This window comes from Cricetulus griseus, chromosome 5 (genome assembly GCF_003668045.3).
Source record: "Cricetulus griseus strain 17A/GY chromosome 5, alternate assembly CriGri-PICRH-1.0, whole genome shotgun sequence".
Taxonomy (NCBI): domain Eukaryota; kingdom Metazoa; phylum Chordata; class Mammalia; order Rodentia; family Cricetidae; genus Cricetulus; species Cricetulus griseus.
This window is the reverse complement of record NC_048598.1, coordinates 106,191,517-106,214,799: the sequence shown is the minus strand read 5'-3', so window position 1 is coordinate 106,214,799 and position 23,283 is coordinate 106,191,517. Positions and strand designations below refer to the sequence as shown.

General features: G+C 46.2%; 1 protein-coding gene across 1 annotated transcript in view; it reads right to left on the bottom strand.

Annotated features, from left to right (window-relative positions):
* Foxn3 (forkhead box N3) overlaps positions 1 to 23,283 on the bottom strand; it is a 368,012-nt gene that overhangs the window by 263,703 nt on the left and 81,026 nt on the right. Inside the window, exon 2 of the mRNA XM_027419621.2 lies at positions 2,408 to 2,501. The gene's annotated coding sequence lies outside the window, so the exon portion shown is untranslated. The remainder of the gene's footprint in view (positions 1 to 2,407; positions 2,502 to 23,283) is intronic.

The following is a 23,283-nucleotide window of genomic DNA, read 5'->3' as shown; positions in this document are numbered from 1 at the left end:
CAGATTTTCTTAATGGAGTCCACATCTTGAATTTTGCAAATGCACACGTCACACCATTGTTTAGGCTAGGAGACGGCACACTTCTGCAAAAGGTCAAACAGTAAATATTTTATGGTGTCTGCTCTGCCTGTCCTATTTTTTCCACTGTAGTGCAAAAGCGGCTTTCGCCATGCAGAGATGAATGAACTGAGGGAGGCTCCCCCCACCCCCAACAAAACCCTACTTAGAGACACTAACATGTCAATTCCCTTCAGGGTGCCCTGCAACACCAGCTGGCCTCCAACTAGCTGTGAAGAGGAGGATGGATGCTCTTAAACTTCCGACCTCCTGCCTCCACACCCAGGTGCTGGGACTACTGGCATGGGCCACCACACTTGACTTTGTGCAGTGTTTGAGATGGAGCTCAGGGCTTAGTGCATGCGAGGCACACACTCTGTTAACAGAGCCACATTCCCAGTGCTTCACAGCATTCCTAAAAGGCCCAAAGTTTACTCTGCTGTTATCTTCTCCTGAGTCTTGAAAAATATATATATATAAAAAAAAACCTCTCTTAGCTTGTCTCATCTACGCCAATAGTGAGCTTTCTTTGGTTCATAGCAGCATGTAGTTTTCAGCTGGGAAGAGGAGGGTCCGCTCGTTCAGTGCAGCAGAAAGAGGATACCAAATCTACTGCTTTTTTTGTTTGTTTGTTTTTGTTTTTGTTTTTGTTTTTGTTTTTGTTTTTCGAGACAGGGTTTCTCTGTGTAGCTTTGGAGCCTATCCTGGAACTCGCTCTGTAGACCATGCTGGCCTCGAACTCACAGAGATCTGCCTGCTTCTGCCTCCCGAGTGCTGGGATTAAAGGTACTGCTCTTAACCGTTCTCTGTCCCTCTGGCTGGGGATTACAGCTGTGACTCCAGGAGGCTGGAGCTCCTCCATCACATAGGGCCTGGGCACTTGTGTACCTCAGCAGGTCCAGGATGGTCAGGGCATTTCCATACAATACCAGGCACCTTGGTTGGCAGTTCTCGGTGGCACCTTTAAGAATTTATCAGGGTGGTGAATACATCACAGCTCTATCTTAAAAATAAGCAGCACTGCCAAAGAACTGAACGTGGGCCATATCAGCTGCACAACCCACAAAGTACTCGGGGTGTCTGGCTCCCCATTCTTAGCTATGGCTCCCATTTTGAGCTTAAGATTGTCCCCGAATCCAGGTTTTTGGAAGCATCTAGAGACAATCCCCACATGGACTTACAAAGTCATGTTCTTCACTTGTGTTTCCTACCCTTCAGTGTTACTTCTTAGCTCTAAACGGCACCTTTGAAGGTCAGGCGCTGGCCTCGAACAGCATCTGTTTCGCCCAGGGCCTCATCAAGCCGAGGGTACCCCAAGCACTTGGAGGATGGAGGGGTGAGTTTGCAAGAGAAGAGTAAATAATAATACATACAGGCACAGAAGCAGAAAGACCACCATGCTAATGCTATACAACGGTGGCCACAGTCGTGGGAGAGAAGATACCGGGTAAGCCTCCTCTGTCACAGGGCAGGGGTTCCCCAGGGGGCTCTACTCTAGGATCTTAAGCAGCCCAGGCATTGAGGAGAAGTTGACTTTGGTTGGGACAGAGGATCAGGGATGAAGCAGCCAGCCCTGCATCAGCTGGGCTCACTGAGGGCTCAGTCCTGTCTTCCTGCTGAAGTGTCATGTCACAATCCTAGCTCAGCCTAGCCAAGAGATCCTCAGAGACGAAGCCACCTGAGGCCCCTCTAGGTTCACAAATTCCTCAATAACTATTTCAACCTCAAATCTGGAAGTCTGTGGATTCCCCAAAGCAGAGCCCTATACTTAGTGCCCAGCACCCACCCCAAACTGAGCTCCACCCCCTGCCATCCTCTCATGACTGGAGTTCTGAACCTGGCAATCCTGAAAGATCTCTGAGGATAGAAAACAGTTTCATGTTTCTTCACCCCCATTCATCCCAGGTGTACAAAACAGATACTCAATAGTCTCCTCTGGCCATAACCAACAGGCTCAACATCAGAAGGATGATGGCAATTACGCAAGGCATTCTGGGAAAGAAGGTAATTTAGAGGCACTAGTTAGGTACTAGTGTGTCTCCATATGAAAATTCCGAGCAATGTTCAGGTGGCTTTGTGGGAGGGGGCAGACTAAGATGCACAGCAGAATTTTAAATAAAGATGTGAATCAAGATTTTTCAATCATCTTAATGCCTAAATTGAATTGACCACATTGTCAGTCTGGTCAGCTGCAGGAACTGATCATTAAGAAGATTGGGGGAAGGGTAACAACAGAGGGAGAACCAATCAACTTGGTATTTGCATTTAAATATAGCTTCGCTATTTCATTGATTGGATGCAATCTATTAAGGTTTGGTGGCCGGGGAAGGGCCACCAGAGTGTGACTTACCTGAGTCAGAGTGGGTCCAGGAAACGGAGGTCAGCATCGCTCCAGAAAGGACAGAGATGCCTTCATAGTCACTAGACGACACTTCCAGAGGCTGCTGGAGTGGAGCAGAAGGGAGACAGGGTTAGCATACAGAAGCAACTAGTCCTCACAGCCGCTGCCGCGCATGTCCTCTCTGGCCTGACCCTAGAAATTGACACACTTCAGTGAATAGCCACTTGCCATAGTGCCTCTCAGGTCTCAGGACAGTGAAGGAGTCAGGCCTTCAGGATGGAGTGATTTTGAAACTGCTTCTAGAGGACAAGAGGGCCCAGAAATTTGAAAATAGATGCCATAGACATTGTGAGATTATTTGATTCACTACAAAAGCCACCTAGACGTTCCTGAGATTATTTTCCTTTCTTATAGCTACCTCTGAAACATTCGTCTGTCTGTCAGAGGCCACAGAGTGTTCAAGGCCAGCCTTGATCCACTGCGAGGCTGCAAAGTCAATGTCTCCGTGGTAAGATGCAGTCCCTCTATTTCTAGTGCTAAGAACTACCTCACTTAACTCACAAGTTAGTGGGTCATGGTTAATAACACTGGACAATAGAAAAGTTGGCACATGAGATAGACTGCATAATGATTTTCACTGGAAGACAATTTTTGGCCTCGAAGGCCTGAAGAATGACAAATCAATAGATTCTCTAAGAAAAGAATGATATTGTCCTGTGAGGGTTGGTGTGAGCACGTTAGGAAACAGTCATTACAACAGAGGATTTCAAACAGGTCCTTGGAACAGCAGCATCTCTGGTCTTTGCTACAAAGACAGAAGTCTTAGCTCTGATCCAGGTTCTACAGACAGAATAATGGGGGGAGAGGGGCACAGAGCAGGCTTCCACGAGCCCTCAAGAGCCTCTGACCTTAGATCATCATTCATCCACTCACACAAAGGCATTGATCCAGTGTAAAATAAAACTTTACCTTACTCTACCTTATGCTTAAAACATAAATAAAGACAGAACACTGAGGAGGGATTGGAGAGGGAGGAAGGAGAAAGGGGAAGAGGTTCTTCAAAATGCATTACCCACTCGGGAAGACACAAGCATGATACACCCAGAGTGTCATTTGTGTTGGTTAGAGGGCTCTGGGGAAGACATTTGTTGTCTAGTTGGGGTTAGGATGAAGTTAGAGGTTGATCATTAAGACAATGACAATAATGATGAACCTTAAGATTAGAATCGGGGTGGGTGGTAGGGAGATGGTTCAGCGGTCTAATGTCTGGGGCCCTGGGTTCAACCCTATGTAAAGAGCTGGGATCTATGTAAAAAGATGGAAGCAGTGCTGGGCATCTGTGCTCCCAGCACTCCTGAGACAGTAGGCAGACAGCAGACCTGGGCAGCAGCTCTTAGGCTGGTGAGCCTGGAGTGTACTTCACAGCAGCAGAAACAAGAGAAAGGTTTCCCTAGGCAATGGTGGCACATGCCTTTAATCCCAGCACTTGCGAGGCAGAAGCAGGAGCATCTCTGTGAGTTCGAAGCCAGCCTGGTCTACAGCTGGAGTTCCAGGACAGGGCCATACAGTGAAACCCTGACTCAAAACAAACAAATAAATAGAGGTGAAAGGGCAAGAACCAACTCCAGAAAGATGTTCTCTGACTTCCAATACACAAATGCACATGTACACACACACACACACACACACACACACACACACACACACACCCCTACATAGGCATGCACATATATCAAATTAATACTTCTTGAATCAGGGTGCTGGGTTGCTAGTACAGTTGGTGGAGTTGATGCCCTGGTGTGATCCCCTCCACTGTGTAAAACCAGATATGGTGGCCCATGCCTGCAATCCTAGCACTCAGGAAGTCAACATAAGAACAGAATTTTAAGGCCATTCTTGGCTACATATCAAGTTGTAGGCTAGCCTGGAACACATGCGACCCTGTCTCAAAGAAATAAATTAATTAAATTTTTAAACAACAACAACAACAACTAGATTGGGTCAGACAAAAACAGGCCATGCTCTAACTTTCGTCTTATTTGAGATACAGAGGAACCAGGTTTAGCTGATTAATAAGAAACCTGATGATCTGAGAGGATCAAGGTCAATTCCAAATACTGAAAGGTGAGATCAAGGCGACCATGGCTTCTAATTCCCGAGGAAAAGCTACTCAGGCTATACCCTGGGCTTAGAAATCCATGTCCTTTGAAATAACACTTGAAGATTTCTGTACCCAGTTTACGTTTTAGATTTGCTGTTCTGCATTTTCCACAAAGGAGTCTCTCAGTTGCTTCAAGGACTCACAACTCATGGTCTACCCTGGAGATAGAGCGCGCGCGCGCACACACACACACACACACACACACACACACACACACACACACACACACACACACACACTGCCAACCTGGGTATTTTTTGCTAAGGAGCAAAATATATTATGACACCTCAAAGACCTGATACTTTCTTGGTTTTAACATTATACGATATCTCAGGCTGACTGTGGTGAACATACGTCCTCCAAAAAGTGAACTTATAACCGAACTCCTCAATTGGAGAAGGGGGGCTTTGAGCTCAATGACTGTTCTTGCTTCTAGAACACGGACATAAGCAGAATGTGTTATGTCTCCATTTCTTGATGCTGGGTATTTATTAATGGTGGGATCTTGATGTCACACCAAGGCTTCGGTTGACATTTAAAAATCAGAATTAGCCATATCTTCTTGCCTGTTACAACTCTTCCTTCTAACCATGCTAACGATTATGAACAAGGTTGGATCCCCTAAGCCTCACTTTATATTTTTTATATAAAAGAAAATTAGGAAGGATATGGTAGCCTACTCTTACAATTCTGGGAGACTGAGGCAGAAGGATTAGCAGATAAATCACTTGTCATCCAAGCCTGACAAGTTCAGTCATGAGAGTCAACATAAAAAAGCCAGCTGTGGTGGCATACATCTGCAACCCCAGCACTCCTGCAGGAAGATGGGAAGCCAAGAATCAGCAGTCAGCAGCTAGCTGCAGAGACAAGACATCCTCCCTCTACACAAGGTGAGAGGAGAGAACGGGTCCCGTCTGTGACCTCTAATCATGTCCAGTGACATATATGCCCAACAAATCTTTTTTTTTTTTTTTTTTTTTTTTGGTTTTTCGAAACAGGGTTTCTCTGTGTAGCTTTGGAGTCTATCCTGATACTCGCTCTGTAGACCAGGCTGGCCTTGAACTCACAGAGATCCGCCTGTCTCTGCCTCCCGAGTGCTGGGGATTAAAGACAAGCGCCACCAACGCCTGGCTACAAATCTTTTTTAAAAAGCAAAAAAGAGACACGTTGACCTGCCCCGCCTTTGTTGAAGTCGAGACTGTTGGTGCATAGCACACAATCTTACACACAGACGTGGAACTCTACTCTTTATTGAGACCTTGGGTATTAATTAACAACGAGGTATTACACTACCCTTTGAAAACATAAAACTCAAATGTTCCATATGCCCTCAAGACTCCTTAAATGTTTGCAGATAGAGCAGTTCTAAAGAGCAGACTTGGCATCAACCACGCCGTTCTCCCTAGAAACAGTTCAAGGTAAATTCTTCCCTAAGATTTTTCTCTCAACAAATGTTATCCCTCTGACCACAGCCAGGTACCCAGTTATCTTTCCTCAGCTCCTGAGAGCACAGCTCAGCCTTCAGCAATACCGACATATACGATGGTGATAATTTATCGCCTCTGCAGTAGTTTAGTCCCAGATGGACCATTTACTAATTTATTTCCATATGTAACTGACAGAGAGATTAATCAGGCTTCCAACTCAGAAACCTGAATTGTGCTCTATTCCCGGAACAGGCTAACTCTGGACAAGAGGAAGCCCACGTTTACACTGCAAGCTTTCCTTAGAAGCTGCTGACACCACCACGAGTGTACCCCCGCGCGCGCACACACACACACACACACACACACACACACACACACACACACACACACACACACACACACACACACCCTTCCTAAGACAGCTCACGCTGTTTTCACCTGGAGGCCTGACTCTTTGAGCCTTATGGGCTTCACCCAGCCCAGCAAAGTCTGATGTAACTATGTCAGACATGAGCCCAGAAACAAACCAAATGCCACAAGCAGCCCCAGTGTCAGCCTCGTGTCCCTCCCTGTTTGCAAGGTCGGGGGCTCAGATTTCTGAAACTGAAGACCTCTTTTTGCCACGGCACTGTGCCCAGCTGGCTGGCACAGCAGTGCCCAGGCCCTGGGAAGTATGAGCTTTCTTTTTTCCACTCTTTTTAAGGGTCTGAACTTGACTAAACTCCGCAGCTGTTGTGTCCTCATGGAGGGGACAGCTAAGGACTGTAAACTGTCCCCTTCAGCTCACTTCTGCTTTTAACTATAATCCAGTGATACCAGCTTTCAACAAAGAGTTGACTAATGTTATTGCTGGATGCCAGTGTTTGCAGAGGGAGCCAATCCAGATACAGGAACCACTCACAGTGCGTGATGGAACCCAAGGCCACATCTTCAAAGGCTCTACAGACAGGACTTGTCAGCTGGGGCCTGACAAACCCCAGTCCCTTAACACCTTGGCTGAATATTCTTCCCTCTGATTCTGGCATAGTGACATCTGCCATGTAACCCTAGCACTCACAGGAAGGAAGAGCATGAGTTCAAGGTCAACCTGGGCAACATAGTGAGTCACTACCCCAACAACAGTAACAAAAAAATTGAAACAAAAGAAAAAAATGTTTTCTGCTCTCATATGAGGAATTTTGCGTATGAAGGCCTTTTATCTCTACAGTCTTAAGACTTTTATAAAAAGAAGAAAAACAACCAGCCACTTGTTACTATGTTTAGCTAGTGGCAAGCAGCAGGGAATTTGTAATTATCTGAACTTGAACAAATAGGTCCAGATGCTTGGTGCTGTGACTGACGGTGGCCTCAGTGTTCAGTATGTTCTCTTTGATGGAAGAATACAAGCATTTGGAGTGGTCTCAAGAAGTATGGCTTTAAGTTTTAAGAACACGATTAGATACAAAAGTTTGCAATACTAAGCTAGCCCCTGTAAAACCTGCCAAAGTAGGTTATGGCGGGGCCTTTAACAGGCCTAATGCTGGTGGGGGTTGAATGTACAGTGTCCCGCACAGGTGCATGTGTTTGAATATTTGGTCACCAGCTGGTGGTGCTCTGCTGAAAGATTATGGTACCCTTAGGAGGCGGGGCCTAGCTGGAGGTAGTGGGTCACTGGAAAGTGAAGGGAAGGCTTGAGGTCAGTAGCCCATTCTTGCTTCTAGCCTTCTCTCTCCTTCCTCATTCATGAAGAGGTGAGCAGATGAGGGGTCCAAGTTGGACCATGGAACAGCCTGCCTTCATGTCTTCCCTGCCACGATGGGAACCTGCTCAAACAATGAACCAAAATAAATCTCTTTTCCCTTAAGTTCTTTCTTGCTGGGTGCCTGGTACCCAGGAACAGAAAAGCAATGCATTCAAAAAGCATTCTATGTATCTCAGGATGACCTTGAACTTCTGATTCTCCTGCCTCCTGAATACAGGCATATATCACTCTGCCTGGTTTGTGTCTCCTTATTCTAATGAAAGCATTAGAACAAAGTGACAAGGATTTTTTTATTTCTATACCACAAAAATATTTCCAGGTGATTAAAAAAGAAAAAAAGTAACCATGCTACATGCTAGATGGGTCTGCTCTGTCCCTACCAAACAAAAGTTGAGCAGGTCATCCCAAGTTGTTCTGTTCATTTGCAACCTCTGAGTCCCAGCGAATAAACCCCAGGTTTCTAAGGGCAGAATCTCACATGAGCTATCAGACCAATGGCATTCAGTTCCTCTGGCCAGTGGTGTCTTGCATCTATCACAAGGAGATGGTTCAGGACCCATGCCCTGCAAATCAGTCTCTCATCAGCTCCAAAGCCAGGCTGTCATGGAAAGCCCTACCCTGGTGAGAGTGGGAGTGGGCAGAAGGCTCCTACAAGAACCAACCTGGTGAGCCACCATGGAAAAGTTTTCCCACGAAAGACACAAACTTCTCTTCCCGCTCCAGGTTGCTGAGCCTGTGCACGAGGAGTTTGGTACTCCTTTCAATCAGGAGTCTAAGATGGTGAGGCCTATCTATCCAGTGGGATGCCACTCATTCCAGGCTTCAAATCCCTAGTTTGTAATTCAAAACCTGTCCCAGCTCTCCACACGCCCAGGTGTTCAGAAGCTCAGAGCCCCCCAGAGGTGGTCTCTTAGCATCTATTCAAATAATTACTATGAGGGATAATAGGCAGTAGGAGCTGTAGATCATTTCCTCTGAATACATACACATACATACATACATACATACATACATACATACATACAGTTTTATACAGACCCAAAGCATCAATACATTACTTTTTTTAAAAGCCCACCTCAGGTCAGAACACTAACCTTCAAGTGAAAACATTATCTCACATGACTGTCCTGTTTTGCTTTCTCTCCATTGATGCAAGATTAATAAAACTACAGTATAAGGTAAATGGAAGTTTAAGCAGAATAATGAGCACAGAGGAAAATATTTTGACATAAAAAAAAACTCAGTATAAATTAGCCATAACATACTTGAAAGCTCTTGTAACCATAACGTGCACATTGAAATCCATTAACCTAACACCTGGGCTGCTATTCAAAAGTAGGTTTCCGGCGATGTAAATAAATGGCCATTCCAACACTCCTCCTAAATTACTGTACAATTTGGTCGCAAAGTCGCAAGCTCACAAAGTCTCTCATCTGTGCTTGGCTGCTCTCTAGCCAACACTGAAGTCATCTCAGGCTACAATGTGGCGGCATAATATAAACACAATGTAAAAGCAGAACCCAGCAAAAGGAACTAAGAAGTAACAGGGCACGTCAAAGACAAACCAGGATCACCCAGGAGGGAACAGGGATATTTTATATAAGCACTCTGAAAAGACAATGGAGCCCCAACCCTCCTTTAACTGCACCCCTAATTAGCCTTCCTGCTCCCCACCTGATCATTTGTACATAAAAGCAATTTCCACAACCAGACATTCAAAGACCTCAGTTGCTGTAAACTCGGCAGCTGCTAAAAATTCTGTTGTACATCGGCTCTGCCTCAAGACTCGGCTATTTTCAAACAAGCCTTTCATGCTTACTTATCATTAATCCTCCCTCCAAAATATTAGCTTCACTATCCACATCCTTCTATGTCACCCACCCAAGCCGTTTTTTTTTTTTTTTTTACCTTTGTAACTCACATTTATTCCCTTTGATGGTATTTACCCAAGCAAGGGCAATTGTTTGACTGGAATTCTGCAACTTTCAACTTTGCCGTCTCAGTCTCACAAAAGGGAAAAGCTGTAACCACCCCCCCACCCCCGACACACTGCTCAGCTGAGCTCTCCATGTCTCAATCCACCCCTATATTTTAAATTCTTTTACACTTACTTAATATAGTGCGTGCCGCCCGTCCGCTGATGCGATATCAGAAACCTGCAAGCTACTATTTCTGCAACTGTGTCACTGTAGATAGTCTGAAACATGTACGTAGCTGTTGCCATGGAAACAAACACAGCTAGGGTAGAGTGCCACGCTGTGTTAATTCCTTCACCCATGAACCCCAGGGGAATGCTAACATTCATCTTCTTTCTCCTGTCATCTCACACTGCTTTAATATATTTTTTTTAGTATTATCAAATGATGTACTAAACACATACGGCACACCTGGAAATACGGATGGCTGAAACGAGCCATGGTACCAAGCCAGCCTGCCGGGTGTCTGCTGAAGGTGGTGCTGCTCCGCAGTGGATCTTTTCACTCACTTCTCCTGGGATGAAAGAACTTTCTCTTTCTTTTATAATGACATGGGGTGAGCCTCTTGTTTCACCTAAAAATGGTGACCGAGGGATTGCTAGAATAAAGATATTGCCAGATTTGCCTGTCTGATCAGCTCTGTGACAGGCAAGGGCAGACCCTGAAAACTTTCTTTCCATCTTTTCCCACAGGCATCAGGGACTGACCTCCAGGGCCTTGTGCACACTAAGCAAACACTCTCCCCCTGGGCTATATCCCCAGGCAGGAGACCTTGCAAACTTTATGAAGAAGATCCAAACTAGAGTTATACTCTTTCTTGAATAAATTTGTACAAACAGGCTGGAAGTCCCATCATTCCAATTAGGCAAAAGCAGAACCCTCAACAGTGACTTCATTAGTTCCAGTGCATCTTTGTTCCTAAATCCATGCAAGAAGGTAACAGAGTGAGGAGCTGGAACCCTGACACCCAAAACAACAGGCTGCAATGGTCCTGCGATCTGAGCGTTCTCTCATCTGCTTCAGGTTCCCCATCAACGCTGAGACCCGTGGAGAAAAAGCCAAACACTTGCATTATACCTAGAAGCCAAAATGGGCATTGAGCCGCCTTCTTATTATTCAAATGGGCCAGTTGCTTTAAATATTGGGGTTATTCTCATCACAGTAGACAAAAATAAGCTGTTGAAAAATCTTAATTACATCCTATCCCTTGGGCTAGTTAATAATATTCAATCTAGATGAAAATGGCCACATTTTAGATTTGCATGCTGATGTGCCTCACTTGAATACCATTCCCTCACTAAACAATCAATTGGAGGCTTTAAGAGCGCAGCTCCCTGACCCTGAACTGGCATATTCGAAAGAAACCACTACTTTATCGGCAGGGATTATGGTAAAATGATCCCATAAAAGATGAGCAAATTTTCCCATTACTTTCCTAAATTGAATCATTCTTGGCTGTTTGCTATGATAATAATGATCAACTCAACCCTAAGATAAAAGCAAAACAGGAAAATAGATCCATATACCTTACCAGTTAAGGGAATATGTCAATTTTAAAAAGCAATCTTAAGATGATGTTTGGGAGAAAGGGTGTGGAGAGAGGGCTCATAGGGTAAAAGCACTCTCTCTACACAAGCCTGGAAACCTGAGTGTGATCCCCAGAACTCCTAAAGACAGATGGGACAGCACACATCTGTAAACCTGGCACTCCTACAGTGAGATGCGAGACCAAAATGGAAAAATCACCCAGAAGCTCATAGCCCCGCTGGCCTGGAGTACATGGTGCAATGGCAGAGCTAAGAGGAATCCTGCCTCAAAACAAGGTAGGTGCCACGACTCAATGACTGAGAATTGTCCTCTGACCTCCATGGACAGCTGTCCCCAATCCTCTAACCTCATCAAAGCATCATCACCTAGGATACAAGATGTGGCCATGACTAGAGTTCCATGAATTAGCTAGGTCTAATGTTCTAATCTAATGTCACCCAGCCCCCTTGTACAGCAACCAGGCAGCTGGTTGTGTAAGCCTTAAAATGACCACAGTAACACTATTTATGGGGGCGGGGTTGCTTTTCTATACTCATGAAAAGCCCGTTTGCTTATGACTTGGGTTGTTCACTTCCTCTTCCTACATTGCCCTGGGCATCAACTATCAACTGCATTTGGTCATGCCATCTGTGCGTGGCAAGCATTCTTCCTAGAAGATCACAAAGTTGTTTCAGGGTCATCCATGAAGCAGCAGAGTCATGGTTATGGGCAGTATTCTGGGAAGAAATGCAAGAGGCTGGTGGGGAAACCTGCTGTCCTCACAAGGATGCCCCAATCTAGGTCATTCATCAGATCTTCCATGACAAGAAAGAGTGCTGAAAACTATCCAGAGTCAGGCTCTTGAGTCACACTGTTAGAAATACGTCTCAGGGCTTGGCTGCATCATGAACCTCTCCACACTGATAGAGACAAGAGATGTGTTCCCAGAACCTATAAAATAGCAAGGGGTGTGGATGAGTCCCTGAGGGACAAGACCCCACAAGGTGACTCCTAAGTCCTTCCTTTTACACTCTCCTTTCCCCAGGGTTTCTGTCATTCCTTGCTGGCTGCCAGAACCTCAGTTGTACTTGTCATTGTGCAGAGTGGCCTGGCTCCCGCAGTTCCCTCCTCTTATGATTCACATCTAATATGCCAGGGGCTGAGAAACCAAATAAAGGAGCTGATTAGAATTTTGTCTGGGAAAAAAATGAATCTGGGCCTGAGAAGTGTCTCAAAGTACACCAGTGGGGACTTTTGGCTGCTACCAACTCTAGGTCATTAGCCTAAAGCCAACCTCTTAATATGAAATTGGCCTATACTTTTTTCTTTTCTTTCTATCTTTCTTTTTTTTTTTTTGAGACAGGGTTTCTCCTATAGCCCTGACTATCCTGGAACTCACTCTGTAGACCAGGCTGGCCTCAAACTTGGAGACTGGCCTGCCTCTGCCTCCTAAGTGCTGGGATTAAAGGCATGTGCCATCACCACCCGGCAAAACTGGGCTATATTTTTAAGACTTTTGGATTGTCTCTACCTGCCAATGTCTTTGGCTTTTTTCCCTCCTCTCATCCCTTTGGCATTTGTTTGTGGGCACACCAGGGAGTTTTTAAATTTCAGTTTTTGCTTAATTTTTGAGCTAAATCCATTGTTTTCCTTAGACACCAACAATGAAAGCAAAATCACTCAAATTGAAAGTGGATTTCTAGTGAATTGGTTCATAGGCAAACCCATATGAGACCTGCTTTTGAGGGATATATTATGTCTAATTTTTATTTTGGGGATTGTTAAAACTGTCACAAAAAGTAAAATTTAGTCATACTAGAATACACAGACTCTCGTGTCACTTATGTCTCTCCTCTCTCCTCTTGTTTGGTGGTGGCATGGGAAAGTCACAGCTGCAGTTCTGGCTGCCACTAGGAAAGTCACCTAGCTTCCTTTGGCCATTTTTTTTCACCATGAAGACAACTTATGGAGAGGGCCAGGCAATGAGCCACCAGCAAGCTCACAATACAAACCAACTGTGTTAGTTAGACTATTTGAGGAGCTGTTTGTTTGTTTATGTGCTTGTGTGTTTACGTTTTTTGAAGCTTTTGTGGATGGGATTTTGTGTGTATGCAGACTCACGTGTTCATGTGTGTGCAGATACAGGAGCACATGCGTATTTGTATGTACATGAATTAACCTCGGGGGTCCTTCAGCGTTGTCCTTCTCGGTTTTTTGAGACAGGTTCTCTCACTGGAATCTGGGGCTCACTGATTTGGTTAGCCTGATGGCTGCCAGGCTCTAGGGATCCTCCTGCCTCCTCTCTCCAGTGGTGGGAATCTCAAACGCATGCCACCAGATCTGTCACTTTACATGGGTGCTGGAGACCTAACTCAGGTGTTCATGCATGTGCAGCAAGAACCTCACTAAATAAGTGTCTCCCATAAGTGCCTGGGGCATGTTTTAATAGATGCCAAATAGTGCCATCTTAAATCAAACTGTCTGCATGATTACTTCTGACTCACCAGCCCGACGGGATAGGCAATCTCGGGGATGTGGGACACTAGCACAATGAGGGTACCACAGAGTTTCTTCTTTGCTGCACTACTAACCCCCTGGCCATCTCCCTCATCTGCAAGGTCGTAGGAAGCTTATGCAGAGCAACCTGGTTCTCACAGTTCCCTCCTGTTTTGACTCACACCTAATACATCCTTGGTCTCATCAAAAGCAAGCTGGAAAAAGAAGGTGAACAACTTGCTCCTTTATCTGGAGGCTGTACCCAGGCTTCCCATGTCCATTCATCAGACAGGAAGTGAAGTCACTTTGCCATTACCAGTAGTTGGCCACTTAAAGCTCACGGGTTCTGCTAATGAAAAGAAAAAACGGGGGCCACACACAGTGACCAACTAGCAATTAAGTATGTATTTCAAAGATAAAATGAGGGCCGGGGTTGGAGCTCAGTGGGTGGAATGCTTGCATAGCACACGCAAAATGCCCTGGGCTCCATCCTCAGCTTTGTATAAACTACAGATGGTGGGAGAGGTGGAGAAAGGAGGATCAGAAGTTCAAACCCATCTTACACCACATACTGAGTTCAAGTCCAGCCTGGTCTGTATGAGACTCTGTCTCAAAACAAACAAACAATTGGAAGTTCACAAACAGAGGCAATAAGCACCAAATTCAGGAGTATGGTCCCCTAAGGCACAAGGAGCAATGGGAATGGGCGCAGGAGACGCAAGGGTTGTTGATCATACCTTCCCATGTTTTATTTGAGACAGAGGCTGGAAAGATGGCTCTGAGGTTAAGTACACTCGCAGCTGCTCTTGCACAGGATGGTGGGCTTGGTTCCTAGCATCCACGTGGCAGCTGACAACTTTCTATAATTCCAGTTCAGGAGATCCGATACCCTCTGCTAGCCTCTTTGGACACACCGCATGTGCATGGTCATATACGCACATATATGCAGGCACAACACTCATACATATAAAATAAAAATGAATCTTATAAAATGTTAGCGGTGAGCACAGCAACCTGTTGGGGCCTGACTATGCTGCAGAGTGATTACAGGATGCTTTGCTTTTTTTGTGTTAGAAAGACTACATTTTAAAAGGCAGCAAAACTTAGAATGATCTCAACTGCCCTCCTGCAACTCAGTGCCTTGTCAAAATGTATTCCATCAACTGGAAAGACACATCCTGCTAACAACTCTCTGAAACCAGTGCCTCTGATGCCTTAGCAGGTCTTTGTCTTCGGCAGCACACAAGACTGCTTGCTACATGTTACACCAGGCAATGACTTAGATTTAAAGACAGTGTATCAGTAATATATGTAAAGACCTAGGGAGAGGGGGCCCGAAGAGAGTAGTGCCCCACGAGGGAGCATCCCTAGGTCTAAGAAGCCCTCAGAGCTGCCAGTGACCTGATGGTACCTCACCAGGTCCAGCTTGCAGTCAAGGTTGCATTTACTGTGTCCGTGCCTCTGCCTGAGGTCATTCTAAATAGACACATTCAGGCTCACTTCCTCTGAACCTTAGGAAAACTCATCCGATGAAAGCCTCCTTTTATTCCTCCTAAAACGCCCAGAAATCTACCCAGCATGATGGTTGGTCTTCATTGTCAATTTGACTGGATTTAGAATCACCATGGAAACACACATCTGGGCGTATAGCTCTGAGGGTATTTCCAGAAAGGTTTAACGGAGAAGAGATGGCCTATCCTGAATAAAAGTGGCACCACTCCATGGGCTGGGGTCCCAGACTAAAACTGAGGTCTCAGACTGAATAAAAAGAGAAAGAAAGCTGATCAGCAGCATCCATCTCTGTGTGCTGACTACGGATGCTGTGTGGCCAGTTGCTTCACGATCCTACTGCCACAGTTAGAGCTGTGCCAGCCATTAAGCCTTCCCCAGTATAATGGACTGTACTCTCAAACCATGAGCCACAATAAAACTGTCTTTCCATAAGTTACTTTCATGAGGTACTTTGTCAAAGGTAAAGAAAAGCAATTAACACAGCCAGAAAGAAACAAAACATTTACTGCACCCACAAATTAAGCTCAACCTCCAGTAGTAAGAAAACAGAGTTGCAGCCAGGAGGTGGTCATGCATGCCTTTAATCCCAGCGCTCAGGAGGCAGAGGCAATGGGATCTCTGAGTTCAAGGTCATCCTGGTCTACAGAGTGTGTCAGAGATACACGGAGAAACCTTGTCTCAAAAAGACAAAAAGGGAAGAAGTTGTATTTCTAGACCCAAATTTGAGTAGACTGAGCGGGTGTGGCATGTTCCTTCTAGGAATACAAGGTTGTTCCCTCACCCAACAGCTCAGCCATGGTCCTGCCCATCGAGGAAGGCCACCAACACCAGCCAGCATCTTCTTCCTTTCATGGCTGACAGGTGCTACTATGGGTCTGCCTTGTTGAAAATTAGCTAAGAAACCCTCGTTAACACTATCTCCTCAATATTATCAAAATGCTAATGAACTACAAAAAAGGAAAGGAAGGAAAGGAATCCACACAACCAGTTTCTATCTGAACACAGAACACCATTTCTTAAAAAAAAAAAAAAAAAAAAAACCATTATTTGTGAACGTTTTCTTCATCTCTCACATTCAGTTAGTATACAGTTGGCATTTTCAGAATGCAAACCTGATGTGGTTTTGGAATTCGCTGAAGCACATTGGAAGACATCTGAGTGGTGGGGCGGGGCGCGGGGGAGGGGAGTTCTAGCCATATGTTGCTGGCGCATGGATTTGAATATTTGAAAGGTAATCTAGAAAAGCGAGGGCTTCTAGTTCTCCTCATCAATAGGGGTCACTCATAGCAACCATGCATCTTATAAATTGAGCTGCTTTCCCACATGTGAGAGAATTGCAGGAGGAAGTCAGGGGCTGGTCTCCCATCGCAGCATGACGGGTTCAAGTGCAGGTCTTGCTAGGTCACTGGACAGGTAACTCGGCAGTTCTCTTTGTTACAGACGAGGGAGGCACAATGGCTATGGCCACAAGATTTTCTAAAAAAAAAAAAACAAACCTTCAAGTTTGGTGAACACAGAGGAAAGGCTGCAGGACTGCTCACAATGGCTGCCTCCAGAAAGACCAGCAACACTGTGAAATCAATCATCTCCCCTATCACGCCCATCTGACTCGCTGCTTGCTTGCTTTCTGTTTATCTGAACAGCCACAAAGGAAATGAACAGAGCCAAGCCCACGGCAGGGACTCTTCCCTCTGGCTCTGACACTTGTTTGCACCCTGAGAGGGAAGGAAGGAACCCCTGTAACAGAGCTAGGAAGGTTTGCCTGACAGAGCTCATCAGCCTTGCTCATTCTGACCCTGGGCCAGGTCTCTAACTGGGTCATTCCATCAGAGAACACATAACAGAGTATAGTTGGAGCTGGAGAAATAGCTCAGAGGTTAAGAGCATTGGCTCCTCTTCCAGAGGTCTCAAGTTCAATTCCCAGCAACCACATGGTGGCTCACAACCATCTGTAACGGGATCTGATTCCCTCTTCCAGTGTGCAAGAAGACAAGTCACTCAAATACATAAAATAATTTTTTTTTTTACAAAGAGTGTGGTCACGTGCATGACTAATCCGTTTACATGCTTGCAGGGGGCACTGACTCACTAAGACCAAACTCCATGGTGTTACTCTGGCTCACTCACCAAGCCACATGCCAGAGACCCCCTAAACAATGTAAGTACAGGCTGGCAACATCACCTAAAAGGAGTCCAAACACTAAGCACTTTGCTTCCTATGCTTTGGGAAAGGAAGTGGATGTAGACTTGGAACAGAGGCAAGCAACCTGACCGCCATATTGATGAGGAGGAAAAATGTGACATAGCATTGGTTTGGGGTCTGATCTGGTCATGGTTCTCAGTGGAAAACACCTCCATCAGCTCAGCCCACGGAAACATGTGTTCATCCCTGAAGTACAAAAGAGAACAACTCAGGACCATGGCTCCATCTGAGAAGGCTGGCATGTCTACTTGGGTCCTGTCTACCACCAGGGTTATTACACTGTTCCCCCATCCCGAATCTGAAACTAACCAGAACCTCAGGTCTGGAAGAAGTCTGGGAGCTGTGGCTTCATAGAGACCCTCTTCTTGGTGTGGCATTTTCCTAAGATGACACATGAGAATCCTACCACTGCTACCAAAGCATGCTCTTTCTACAGTAGCACCTGTAGCCAAGGGCCCATGTCACTTCTCTGCTCCTGATTAGTCCAGAGTCCCTCTCTTGGAGCCAGCACCCAAGTTCTCCAAGAGCTCCTGGAACAGACAAATGAACCCATGGTGAAGCACGCACGTCCTCACCAGGATGGCAGTCTCTGAGATCTGGAATGATCTCAGGCAGTGAAATACAACATAAGGTATGGGGAAGACGCATGATGCATGAATTAGCTCCCCATGGAGTTTTGGCCCAACTGGGTTGTGATAGCCAGACCTCTTCTCTGCAGTCCAACAGAGCATGGCCAAGGCCATTCTTGCTGTGGTGGCATGTTTGCTGGGTCTAGTCCACCTACCCAAGCACAGTCCCTGAACACATCTGCCTCAAGCGGCCTGGGCAGTGGCTGATACAGCAGCCAGTGGGGTGATCCCGAAAGCCACCCTCAAAGCACAGTGGTGAGGATCTGAAGCAAACCAGACCACAGTCAGCTCCTGTGGAATTCCAGGGTGGTAAGGTAAGAAGCCGCTGGACAAGGAGAAAGAATTATCAAGTTACCCCACCAATGGGAAAAATGGCAGTGACAAATGAGGACCGCCTTCTGTGACAGTCCTTAGCAAGCCAGGAAACACTTGAGAAATCTGAGAATTTGACCACATCTAGAAACCAAGGCTCAGTGAGAGTGAGCAGAGTGAGTGCTTTTCCGAAAAGGTCTTTCTTTCTATTGGATTATAAACCACACATCACCTTGTCTTAACTTTACTAAACACATTCTGAAAGAGATCAACTCTAACTTTATTTAGGTCATGCTGCTGACATACACAAATAACGGAATGTCTGTGGCTAATTTGGAAACAAAGGCCAATACTTTGCTGGTGCCTCTGCTCCCAGTAATCGGTGAGTAGTATAATACACACCTAAGGCTATCCTCCACATGCTCACATGCTCACATGCTCACATGCTCACATGCTCACATTCTCTCTCTCTCTCTCTCCTCTCCCTCTCTCTCTCTCTCTCTCTCTCTCTCTCTCTCTCTCTCTCTCTCTCTCACACACACACACACACACACACACACACACACGAACATCCACGTGCATACATCCATACACCCACACATAAAGCTACGCTAGCATATAGTGACGTGAGTCTGGAATCACACATTCAAGAATAGCTTTCCAAAGCATTTAGATAATGAAGCTGCAGCAACCTACCTGTGAAATAAGAAACATATTATAATCCCATTTTATCAGTAAGCAGTGTAGTGATCTGTAGACTCAAATCCCTCAGGTGTTAATAACAGTTGAGTCAGAATTAGAACTGTGAGACTCCAGGCTCTGTACCCAGGCCACTGAGCTGTGTGCTTCATCTGGGGAAGGCAAGGGAAGTAGGATGCCTGATCCTGGCATGGACCAGTCAGTTCCACAGAATACCTAAGTTGATTATGACACCCAATATTTCCACATGTCCTCAAAGGCAACCAGCCTTCCTACTATGGGATCCATAAAAGACATACACTTGTTCAGGTGGATGCCCAGATATGCAGTTCAACGCATATACCTATCTGTAGGGAGTGGGCTATTATGGGATGTGTGCACAGAGCTGGCAGGACCCTAGAGGGTCAGACTTGGTGTATCTGAAATACTCTGCTGGAGGGAAGGGAATCTTTTCTGAGAAAGACAGCCTGGAGATCCCACAAAGCCCAGAATATCCACTTCTGGCTGCACCTTCCAGGTCTACACAACCCCAGGGACAGTCTGCTCGGATGGACAGGCAAGGTGGCGTTGGAAGTCACTCCCACAGAAAAACAGAAAGGCCGTACTGAGCAGAGATTGTGAACATCATCCTACCCTACTCACAGAGAAAATGACAGGGCAACTGAAGCCAGCCTAGATGATAAGTGTGCAAACTTCGGGTAGCCCCTAAGGCTTTTCATGCCCAAAGCCCCATGTGACTCCAGACCAGCACTTCTCAGACAGTCATGAGCCCGTGGATCACCCACAGGCCTGGGGGGGGGCGCGGTTCTACTTCAGCAGGGCTCAGGCAGAGCAGAGGCCATGCAGCTCTAACATGTGACAGGGGGTGCCAATGCTGTTGGTCCATGGACCACACTCTGAGAAGCAAAATCTAGAGCATCACGATACTAGGGCTCTTATGACTCCAGGCTTTTTCCTCCTTCCCTATGACAGGCTCTGCCCACGGCAAAGAACAAAACTATCATGGTAGATAGGCTGCATGGTGAGAAAACACGTCCTTCAAAACATCCCACCAGCTTAGACATCCGCCAACAACCATATCCGCCACATTTACCATTCTGTCTTTCCCCCAGCTAGTGCTCTTAATCGCTCTAAACCATCTTCTCAGGCCTCCTTGCTTCTTCTTGACAGAGCCACATCATAGTTGCTGTCTCCTCTGCCTGAAGAACCACTCCTCTGAACACTCACCTACTAGTTAGTGTTCCCTCTGGCTTCCAGTGGGAAGCCACACCTGCCCTTCTGTTCTCTAGTAAGCACCCCTTTTACATCTCCTGTACCCCACCTCTTCCTCTCTTTCTCCATAGCACCCAAAGACTCTATACTATCTTGTTCTGCATCCTGCCTCCCTACTCCTCACTCCCATTTCACCACCAAGAGGCCAAGCATTCTGTGTCTCATTCACCACTACATCCATGCCTGGCTCTTCCCTGGCACATAAATATATGTTGAATGAAGAAAGAATATGAATTATAGTTAATACTTTGAAGAGCTAACCAGCATCTTCAAAGACCCTGAGGAATTGCTCATATACACCCAATATAAATGGTATTTTTTGTTTTGTTTTTAAACGACTTCTTCAAGATTTCAAAAGAATCTAGTGTTGCAGATTGCAGGGGATATTTTTATCCTGTTGTGCAAAGCCTGGGCTTCGTGAAGAGAGGCATTCCCCATGTTTCCCAGCTCCTCATTCAGCAGCCGCCTGAAGAGATTCCTCCTCCTCCCCCTCTGGGGACCAACACAGATGAGAGGCAGATTCAGATTGACAGACAGGACTCCCACGAGAGGGTTTCCCACTCCTACACAAAGAGATGAGCAGGACGCAGGATGCCAATTCCCTCTTGGTGGTATGGGACCCGCACAGGGTCCCACTGCCGACGGGTTGAAGGGTGGCCCCAGTGCATGCTTCCTGATACTTACACCCTGCACTATACCTCTCTTTGGACGCCCTGTATCTGAATGGAGAGTGGCTTCAGCTACAAGACTCAAGACAGGGTGCTGAGTTAAGTCCCACAGCATTCACAGATCAGAGAAGTTTGGAGCTTTCCAGGACTGTATGAACACAAAGTGGCTACCTCAAGCCAGGAGGGCAGTGTGTCAGGTTTAGCACCTTGAGTTTAGTCCCTGCTCTACTGGCTGCATATCTGGATGCACACATCTCCAGTCACACATGACAGCAACATAGGGTGTGGAGAGCAACACCTTGACTCCCACTGGAACCAGGAGCACAAGCAATGGGGTACTATCCCAGCTCATGGGAATGAGTTACCAAGTCTATCGCCCCCTGCTTGTCCCCATTCCACCCTATCTGGGCACACATCACCCCATCAGCAAGGGTTCTTCTTGGCGGGCTATAGTGGGTGTGCTGGATGGAGTGTTTGCCCAGCATGCATGATGCCCTGGGCTTAACCTCCAGAATTGTATAAACCCAGGCATGGTGCCACAAATGTCTAATCCCAACACTCAGGAGATGGAGGAAAGAGAATCAGAAATTCATCCTTAGCTACATAGTAAGTTTGAGACCAGCCTGGGTTTAACAACAACAACAACAAATAGCTCCATTTAGTTTATATTTCATATTATAACTTTTATTCACTCCAAGTACAGCTTGCCCTGCAGCCTAACTGGAGGGCAGCCCGACTGCCACGCTTACACAAGACACACAGCACTCTGCTTGGTCATGGCCACCTGCAGGGCACATACGAGAAGGACTGCTGTGGGCAAGATCCAAGAGCTCAGCTTACAGCACTGCAGCTAATTTAGCCCAGTCAGGGAGAAGTTTTGCTGTCCTGGAACCGACAATGTAGACCCTCAAAAGGACAGCTGTGGGTCCTTTTCCTGATTGGTTCCCTCCTCTTTTCTGCCAGTTGCCTACTATGAAGAGCAGACAGCCATGTCCACCTGTCCTCACAGCAGGGTGGAAGCCACAGTGAGAGACTGCTGAGTGGCTGCCTGGGTGTATAATAGTTTTCTCTAGGTTCTGTGACCTGAACAGATGAAAGGCAGGTCAATAGGAGGGAAAGAATACACATTTGATTGGATACTAATGCTTTTACACAGCACAACTAAGTTACAATCCCAGTCCTCTTCCCCATTATAATACAATCTCTCTCTCTCTCTCTCTCTCTCTCTCTCTCTCTCTCTCTCTCTCTCTCTCACACACACACACACACACACACACACACACACACACACACACCACACACACAGAGAGACAGCTAGAGACATAGACAGCTAGAGACATAGACAGCTAGAGACATAGACTAACCAGGGAATGATGCAAATATTTGGAGAGAAGACAGTATCAACATGACAGTGGGGGGGTGGAGGGAGACGATGGGAAAAGAAGAAAGGGTGCATAAGGAAGGAGAGGGAGAGGAGGAGAGAAGACAGGCTGGACCACCAAGTACTCAGCTCACACTGCTAGGGCTAGAGCCCACTGGAGCAACGGAACCTCTGCTCCGGTGTATTTTCTTGCCACAGGTCTCAAAGGCAACCAGACATTGTAAATGGGTTTACCCTTGCCCTCTGCATCAATCACACAGAAGACCTGAGAGCCTGCAACCGTAAACCGAAGGCTGTCTTCACTTGCTCCCTGGGTGAGTCTCGGTGTAAATCACATGCCAAGACACCAGCAATGTTACCTCAATTAAATGCAACGAAATTGCCAGGGAACATGCCTTATCGCTTCATCTTAGAGCCCTAGAGCTACACCTCAGAAACAGACATCATCTATCTACAGTTATCAGACTTTCTGGATATGAAAACCGAAGCCCAAAAGATGGGTCAAGGTCACTGGCATCCATAGGCGCTTAGCTGGTGCCAGTTGTCAGGACAACACTCTCTCTGCTACTCGCATTGGCTCGCACAACTACACTTAATTTTAGTTCATCACACATTCAGCTTGCGCCTTCTAGGAATTTTAGAGTCCCTCCATCTGTGCACCTGCCGTTCCACACGCTCCTCTTCATTCAGCACCTCCCAGGTTTCTATCTGTTGCATGGTCCTCACAAGAAGAGGAGAGGTCCAGGCGTGCAGACCGATCACCATCTGTTCCTGTTGACAGCTCAGAGATGGCTGAGATTCCCACTGCTGAGTGTGCTCTGACTTCTCCCGATGGCCCAGGTCTAGATTTACAGCCCACTTCCAGCAAAGGAAAAGGAAAG